This window comes from Clupea harengus, chromosome 18, assembly GCF_900700415.2.
Source record: "Clupea harengus chromosome 18, Ch_v2.0.2, whole genome shotgun sequence".
NCBI lineage: Eukaryota > Metazoa > Chordata > Actinopteri > Clupeiformes > Clupeidae > Clupea > Clupea harengus.
Window position 1 is genome coordinate 6,121,857 of NC_045169.1, and position 9,115 is coordinate 6,130,971.

The following is a 9,115-nucleotide window of genomic DNA, read 5'->3' on the forward strand; positions in this document are numbered from 1 at the left end:
CCAGAAGCTCAGGAGACTGAGAGACAGAGCGAGGCCTTGCATTGGTTTTCCTGGGGCGGGTGCTGGGGGGTGAGGGCACGTTCAACCAAGCACCAATTTTAATGAAGTCTCCTGACGCCTTAGCTAGTTCCAGCATACAGTGTTCCAATAATTTCAAAATATCCAAACATGCTCACTAGTACACTTCTACACCCATATCCCATTTTTATTGGTGCTGTTCCTTCTCACTGGTGTCCTTTATTTAATGTTCAGTATACTGTGACATACTCATACTTCTGTGTTTGTTGATGGTCATTTTGTCACTACACATAACAAAATAGGTATTTGTCTTATTTTAATGACGAGTTCTTACCTGTTTGCCTATTCATCTTAAGGCTGGATCAACAAAACCATATCCTGTGACATGCCACGGCAGGCCCTGTGTACCTCCTCTGGTGCAGTGATTTCCAAGGATTCCGCATTGCAGCAACATCCTCGTTACGGATAAAATGCAGTGTCGGAAACCCTCCAAAATGTTCTTACACATCTTAAGTGGACTGATCCCCCCCAAATCCCATTGTTTGGTTTGGCCTAAAAGTGAAATGGGAATTGGGAGGTAGAGTAATATATTCCGTGGGAACTAGCCCAACCTTAGAGAATAGTTATCTCACAGAACCATTCCTTCTGCATTGTGGTGGTCTAGTTTTGACAGTAAATTGGGATTTGCTGTTTATGCAACTGTGAGGAAAAGGTAGGTATCTGTATTAGTCATCTGCCTTCTCTGTGTGTCAGCATCTACTCATTTGTCTCAACTGCTGCAGGTCCTGTGAACAACTAGCCCATAGTTAGTCATTCTACCACTTAAGTGCAATGCAGGTCTTAGTTTTTACAGTGCCTTATGCAATTTTACTTTAGTTTCTCAATGTTTGCATTTGTCATCAGATCTGATTTGAAAGCATCTAAAATGTAACCCCTGTTGCTGTGTTGAGTGTTAACATATGCACTGCTTCCAGTTCACAACTGAAGTGGACCATGAAGGGCATCTCAGTGAAAGTGCTGTCTTGATTGTTTCAGAGATGTTGCAAGGCTGTATGGCCCATGTACAGATTCTGAATCTGAAGCCAGGAGCCATCATGGGTGGGATGAGATTTACAGTTGTCAACAACCTTCAGACTGATGCCTAGGGAGTCACTGTGTCAGGCTTAGTAGACCATCCTGGTAGAAATGATGTTTCTGCTCTCTGTGGTGCCTTTGGAGGACAACCATAACTCTGAGTTTCAGATGATGTAACCTCCAGACAGACACAAGCGCCGTCCCAGAAGTTCATAAATCTACATCCTGTCTCAGGCCTGACCCATAGAATCCCTCACAGACAGCAGGAATACCACGGGATTGCTTGTTGTTTGCAATTAGATTTACGCTGCTTTGGCCACAGCGCGTTGAGCCAGCTGCACGGCCTGCTGGGTGATTACATCATCAACCGGCGCCATGGTGAGGGTCCAGCTGGAGCTGCTCTTAACAGAGGTTATGGCCTTTTCCCAGGATTTTTCTTTTTTCTCGATGCCTTGGGGTGTCTTTTTGCCTTCACGTGAAGATTTATGATATTTAAGAGGTGGGCGTCATGTGTACTAATTGACTGTTTTTTACTGTTATGGGTCAAAGTCAAGCCAAAATGATGGTACTGTAGGGTTCATTGTTGAGGGCGGGGCTACCCATAGGCATACTATTAATTCTTTGTCTTAAATCCTCTTTGTGGACTCATTACAAGCCTCTAAAGAAAATCTCCTTTGTTTCGTTCTCACAGTCCCACAGTATTTTACAGTACAGCAACAGATCTGGGTTTGTGTTGTTTGTTCGCTGGCCCAAGGATCGCGTCGTGTTGTCTGTGTGGTATTGTTCCCAGATCACAGGGTGCACAGGAGACCCACTCAGTAGGATGGTGTGGTATTCGCTTTGGCTTGGGGGGCGGAGTGGTCTGTGTGTGTGTGTGTGTGTGTGTGTGTGTGTGTGTGGAGGGGGGGTATCGGGGACATCACGGCATAGTGCCCACAGGCTTCTCTCGAGGTGCTAACAAGAGCGCTAGCCAACCACACGTGTGTGTGCTGCTCGTTACCGTATTCATGAAGCTCTGATTGGCAGGTCTTGTGCCGTGGAGAGGGAGGCGAGAAGCTGGAACTGGATGAGAAAGAAGAAAACCGAAATGTTTCCACCTCGCACAGTCAGAAGGCATGGTTTGAAAATTGTGAATATGTACACAGATTAGGAAGAGCAAATCAGGGATGTGTGTTTTTATTTTTTTTGGATGGTTGAAATTCAAAGTGGAAATTGTTCATTCTTTAAACTATGTGGATTTGTGTAATATCGTGAAATTCCGAATGAATTTTTCAAAGCCCCGTGGCCTTCTTTCTTCACTCCTGTTTAAGCTAGTCAGTTTTCTCACTGAAGCACTCACCCACTATTTCCTCCCTCTAAAGGTAATCTTAAGTGCCTTTCCAAATCAAGGGCCTTCACAATTGCATTGGAATGAGTCTCCCCCACCAACCCCCCCTTTTCCCTTTTTTATAAATACCTAATCCTGGTCCTGTTGTCATGGAAATCATCCCCTCCAATAGAGCTATTGAAAAGTCTAGCATGAAAGATGAATTTGAGGGGGCTGGATTTTTGGTAGTAATCTCTCCAGAGGAAGGGAATGGAAAAATGAGGTGGGGGTGAAAATCACCCCGTTGATGCTTTATTTTTAAATGCTGAATTAGCATTTGCCTGTGGAGCGCTAAAAATGCCACAAGCCCATTTTTCAGAAGGCGTTTATCTATTTCAGAAATGGCATAGAGCGTCCCTTTCATGTCCCAATGCATGGATATCTCTAAATAAATGGCAACAGGTGACTTTTCCCTTCATATATTCACTCGCTGTGTAATGTGAGGAGTGGCTACTCAGCAATACGATTTTGTAAGAACTGATTGGATGTCAAACTAAAAAATGTAGATCAGTGATTTAATTAAATCCTTTCATTGCTCTCAATGTTTATCTCTCACATTCTCTCCCACCCACCCTCCACATGCTACAACACTCTAAAGACAATGGTCTCCTAACCCAAGCCACCTGTTGGACTGCATCTTGACCAGGATTCAGCTGCAACATATTAGGCAGCTTTTCATCTGGAGACCCAAGGGTCAGCTGAGACCAACTGTAACTCCATGAACCAGCAGTGATGGAACTTAATCCATTCCCATGGTGTTGGTCCTGTGAGATCCTCTTGTTTATGGACTTAGACGTCTGCTCAGTGTTTGCGTTCATAGCCAGGGGTCACATGGTCTCTCCGACCTCTTGACTTCAAAACACATGATATTGTGTAAAAGGGTGTTCATTATGTGTTGTCCTTTCTTTCACATAGCCGTCTCTCCACGTGTGTGCTTCTATGAACTCTGTGTCTGTCTGTCGGTCGAAGCATGTGGCAGTTAGAGCCTCCAGGAGGCTATAAAGTTGGTCAGCCCTGCTGCTAACACAGGAAGCCTCTATTCAGACACAGCAGCGTCGACCCTTCTGATCTTTGTGTTATGCACTTGTAGTGTCGGCGGATGATGTTAGGTTCGATCTTTCGAGAGAACTTCCATGAATTGCTCCCCAAAACAACTTGACACACTAGATGTGCTTCACCTCATAAATCTCATTTATATGGGGGCAAGGCAGCGAGCACTCAATTCAACAAGTCACACAAATGCCAGTGGTGGATTAAATATGCTGCGAAAAGTGTTGGGAAAGTGTATTGTATTGTTAGACTGTCTTATCGCTTGCCCCCGTGTCCCAGTTGTGTATTTGCCCATTGTAAGCCTTCAAAGAGATAAGGGCCATATTAACTCGAGTCCTGGCCTTATTGTGACCTTCTATTGTTCCAGCTGAGATTCAGATTGAGGTGAGGAAAATGAAGGCGGCGGGCCATGACTAAAAGGTAATTACTGAGTCAAAGAATTGGAGCACAGTGTGTGTTGTCTGCCGCCGTCACAGGACCACATTGGACACACGGTTCATTCTCAGAGCGCAGTCCAAACCAGTAATTGACGCACCCGTTGTGAAAACACGCAGCTGTCAATTTCCGTATTACTAGCGTGGCCGTCCCCACTCATTTTGGTGATAACACATAATTTGCTTTGTGTGGTTCATTTCCACAGCGCCCTTGCCATCCACATCCACCCCCCCCCCCCCCCCCACCCTTCTCGTTTGGAAGGAACCGGTTGCCAGGTGACCTTTAGACAGCCCATGGATTCACCCTGCCCTGCTGCTCGAGGGAACAGGAAGCAGGTAGGGGCCAGTGGATGGTGGACAGGAAGTCCATTGGGCCCCCCAGGCCAACCTCTTGTTCCACAACAACAGGGAGAGGAGATGGATACCGTCAGAAAGGAGGGGGCTTGTAGTGAACGAAGTACTCTGTTTGTCAGTGTGGTGAGCAATGGACTGTTTCCATTCTCTGTTTTTTAGGACACCTAACTAAACACTACTTTGCTTCAGATTTGCTCAGTACCCTACTGGCTGTAACAATACACTTCATATTCCAATGACACTGTGTATGTAATGTATGTACATTTTTTGTAATTTGCATGTGAATATTCATTTCCTGTTTAAGTGAAAGCAAATGTAATTTGTCACCTAATGAATTGATTCTGATCTAAATGGAAACATGATTACAAGCTTCCTGCAGCTGTTGATATTTAAGGGGTCTGTCTTCCATCTCTGGGTCCTTTGGCTGAGGTAAAACTGACTGTAAACGAATGAGTCTGGAAACCTGAGTTTCCGTAAATTCAATCTTTTTTTCTGTTCATTAGTGACAGATGGTCCTACGGGGACGGATGTATGAAAAAGTTCAGCCTCAACAGACCCAGGAGGGCTTTCAGTGAAATTAACTTTGCCTGTTCAAGCAAGGAGAAGCGTCAAACTTCCCAACGCGTTGACTTCTTCCCCCCCCCACCACCTCTCCCTCCCCCACTTCTCCCCTCTCTGCTCAGGGACTGTGATGGAGTCCGGGAGGATGGAGGATGCCAGCCGGTTTTCCAAGCATGTTTGCTTGCCGCATCACACCATCCCGCCCTCAAGCTGTGAGGCCTTATGGTGCGTTCTGAGGAAGAAATGTGTGGGTAGGTACACGCTGGCACTGGCAACGCAGGCACACGCTCTGACTCAAGGCCCCGTCTCGTCAAGCCTGGCTGACCAGCCGAGGTGGCATCCCACCACTCGGCAGCGAGAGCTGAGAAAAAATGGCTGCCAACACCTGCCCCCCATTCGGCCACAGCGCCTTCAGGCGCTCTTTAGTAGACTGGGCTCTTAACGCTTTGGCATCTCCCGTGAAGAAGCAAAGTAGTGTTTCTGGGATGTGAGGCTTTTTTCTGTAAGAAGTGTTAGATGGAGTGTAGAACAAAGACCAGGGGCTGCTGGGATTTCAAAAACACCCACACGTTGACCATTACAATTATGTGCCATTCACTTCAAGTGAATTCCATTTTTTTTATTTCCGTGGAGCTGAGACAAAGAAGCTTTTACTGGCACTAAAAAGGATAACACTTGAATGGCATCTGCCATGTCATTTGACTTAAAACACCTAGTATGGGGGCTTTGTCTGCAATATTGGAACGAGACCAAATGAGGTCCCAGAATCTCTCCCACCAATCTGCACAGATGTGCAGCTGGAAAAACCAACTAAGCTGTTTATCAGGATAAACCTCTTCCCCTCCCCAGCGCTGGCTATGGCCCCTTGACAGCTGATCTTGGACCAGTGTATCCACTTACATTCCTGAGCCGGACAATAAAGGGAGAGTCGTGGAAACTGGATCCAGACCTGGCGGGACATCCTCTGCTTCAGCACTCAGGTGTCTCTAGACCCCGGATTCCAGACTGAGGAAGGAAAGGGTGTTGGACGGTTCACTTGTCCCCATAGATTGGCCGGCGTTATGCAACCGTCTCATTGCGTGTTATAGCCGGTGCGCGCTGGAGACCTGGAAGTGAGCACTTGAAGTTTGGAATAACAAACCCATTTCCGTGCAGTTCTAGGGGAGTCGTCTGGTTACAAAGTGGTTATTTGGACTATCCTGAGCCTGTCTTTATTTTAACAGATAATGACCAGGAACACCATTTTTATGTAGTGTACTTGTCACATTGACACTTTTTTGCCAGTTTCTGTCTTTCTGTCTGTCCCCTTACCACCAGGGGGAGTACCTCTGAGATGAGATTATGGGGGTAAATGCCAGTGGCTTTCATCTGCGTTCATTCAAGTGTTAATTCGGACATGTGCTGCGAGGTCATCTTTGTTTTTTTCCCCGTGGAGGTTGCAAAGAGTCTCTCCCTCCCTTTCTCTCTCTCTCTCTCTCTCCCTCTCCCTCTCTCTGTCTCTCATGCATCATATTCTGGTATCCTGAAGTGAACCCAATGCCACATCACTAACTTGTGCAGTATGTGAATTACTGGTATCCAGGGAGAAAAAAAACTGCACGTGGGGATGCTGTCATGCTTGCCTGTCTTCAGTGACCGATTTTCAAAACGGCTCATTCAACTACAGGGTGTCAATACTTCACATTAACCTATGTTCATCAACATTTCTTCATGGATAATATCAAATGGCGTGATTGATCTTTTTCTTAAACTCCCTTTACACATATAACCTCCTGTCTACTACAGAACGACAGAACAGGAGAGTGAGCTATAGAGAGAGGTAGATTTTTAATTAAACCCATAAAGGACCTGGCGGACAAGACCACAGCAGGTTTTCCTTCGAACCTCTCAGCCTTATTGGCTGAAGGCCAAAAGACTCCAACATGACATCATCCAGTGGATCATGGCAGGGTTCTATCCACGGTATCCATGGCAACCGGGCGACTCTTTGGCATTATTGTCTCCGCAGATTACTTCGGGTTCCCCCTGGGGTATGCCTTTTTTTTACCGGGAGCATTTACATAGAGAGACCTGGCGCTCGCGTCCTCACAGATCGAGGATGAATGCCACAGCGAGCCGCCCATTCAGTGTCTGTCCTGGTCTGCTTTCTCCTGCCTCCATTTCTCTCTGTGTTTCTCCCATTTGCCTTTTGCATTTCTTTTTTTTTGCATTAACTATTTAACAGCCCTTGGTTGGTATTCTCCAGCTGTCAATCATTCCCTATCTGTATCTCCCCCCACACATTTTTTTCCCCTCTCTATTCGATTGTGTTTTTTGTACTCACTTTCTCTCCCACTTTTTTTTTTTTTTTTTGTCCTTTATGTCTCTGGCCCTCATAGCTCCGCAGGCCTGAATAAACCATACTCGAATAAAACAAACTGCTCTACACACTCTGGGAATTTTTTTCCAACCACACTGGTTTTGCTCCAATTAGTAGATGAAGAGCCCTGTTCACCTCCACCCTCTTCTTTGATTGACAGGCCTCTTGCCCAAGATGGAATAATTGGATTGGTTGCTTGCCCACTTTGAGGAAAATTAAAAAAAAAAAATAGAAATGAGGCCATTAATCCTATTGTGTAACAAGAGGAGTGGGGACTCAGCATGAGAGAGTGAACAGGAAAGAAGAATGGGCCGAGAGGGAAAGATGGAAAGAGAGAGTGAGAGAGAAAGAGAGAGTGAGAGAAAGAGAGCCATTGAGTTTTTGTCTACATCAGAGACTGGGCCAGCTTTTCAGGAAGACCGTGTTGTAGTCTTTTATACTCTGAACAGAGTTTAAAAAAAAAGGAAAGATGGATGATTTACTTCCTCTTATTCAAAGTCATGTGTGGTCCTGTTTGATCTTACTACGTTTGAAGCTTTTTCTCTTCACCTAGTCGTTTGTACTTTTCCATTTGCACTTACAGTATATAAAGATTAAAAGGAATATTAAGCTTTTTGCATTATATTACCTCTTGTGTTCCCTTTACATATTCGTTGAATTTGTCCCTCGTGTGGCACAGTCGTTGCTTAGGGAGGGGGTGGAGCAGAGGAGGTGCCCGTGGAGTAGCATATGTGCATCTTGCTCAAGATCCTACCAGCTGCAACTTATTTGCATAAATCAAGTCGACACTAACTTCAATAGGAGTTCATTGTTTCATTACCTAATGGCTTGCTCCGACATCCCTGATTCATTTTTTTATCACTGATAAAAATTATATTTTATTTTCTACATTGTTATTGTTTGCGTACTACTGTTATGTCTGCGTGAGACCTGGAACAGTATTATCCTCCTCTAAGGAGGGTGAGTGTAAACTCCTGATGCTTCGCCGACACATTAGCAAACATTACATTACACCTCCTACAGAGAGGACCCCCCTCCCACGCAGAAATAGTCACTTATCTTCATAGTGATCCTTTACCGAGGACAATCTACTATCAGATGCCTGTATTGTTTTCGTGGTTTAAGATCTTTTTTTGCTAATCTGGTGTAATGCTGTTTGAATATGGTAACAGACAAAGCTGTTTATTTGGGTGGCGGGAGGTGTTATGGCATTATCTAGTGTATCTGTTTTTGTGTGCTCATTAAAATTGTAAGGGGTGTGTGCGGAGGTGGGGGGGTCACCCGTATCTAGGGTATCTATCTGCTTATTAAAATCGTAGGGGACAGGGGGCTCATTCCTCTGAGAGAGGTAAATACGTTCATTGTGGGATAAGGTTTTTTGGTAATTTTTGGATGTTTTTTAGTACTTTTTTTTAGAAGATTTGGTTGAATTTCCTGATAGAGGGCCCATACTCTTATGTGCCCCACATACATGTTGTGTTTTCCAAATACTACTATTTTTGGATCCAAACTATTGGCACAGTACTCACACAAACAGTTAACATCACACCACGTGGACCAACATCACGCCACTCTTTCAGTCTGTCCTCATTCGCCGCAAGGAAGCCCCGCAGGAAACATCTTTGTGGGCCACCCGAGTTTTCTTCCTGTGTCATCATCATCTGTCCATTTCAGAGACAAACTACATTGTAATTGTGCGTTTTTCAAAAACACATTTTTGGACCGCTGTGTCATATCGGGTTTGCAGTTCTGAATTGTCAGTCATCGTTTTGTTCCTGTGAAGGTCATGCCAATATCGTCTGGAAATGTTTTCGATTCCCCCCACCGTGGTGGTGTGCCCGGTATCTCTCCGCGCACATTTTGGAAAACTGTGAGCCTCTAAATGTCATGAGGCATTGA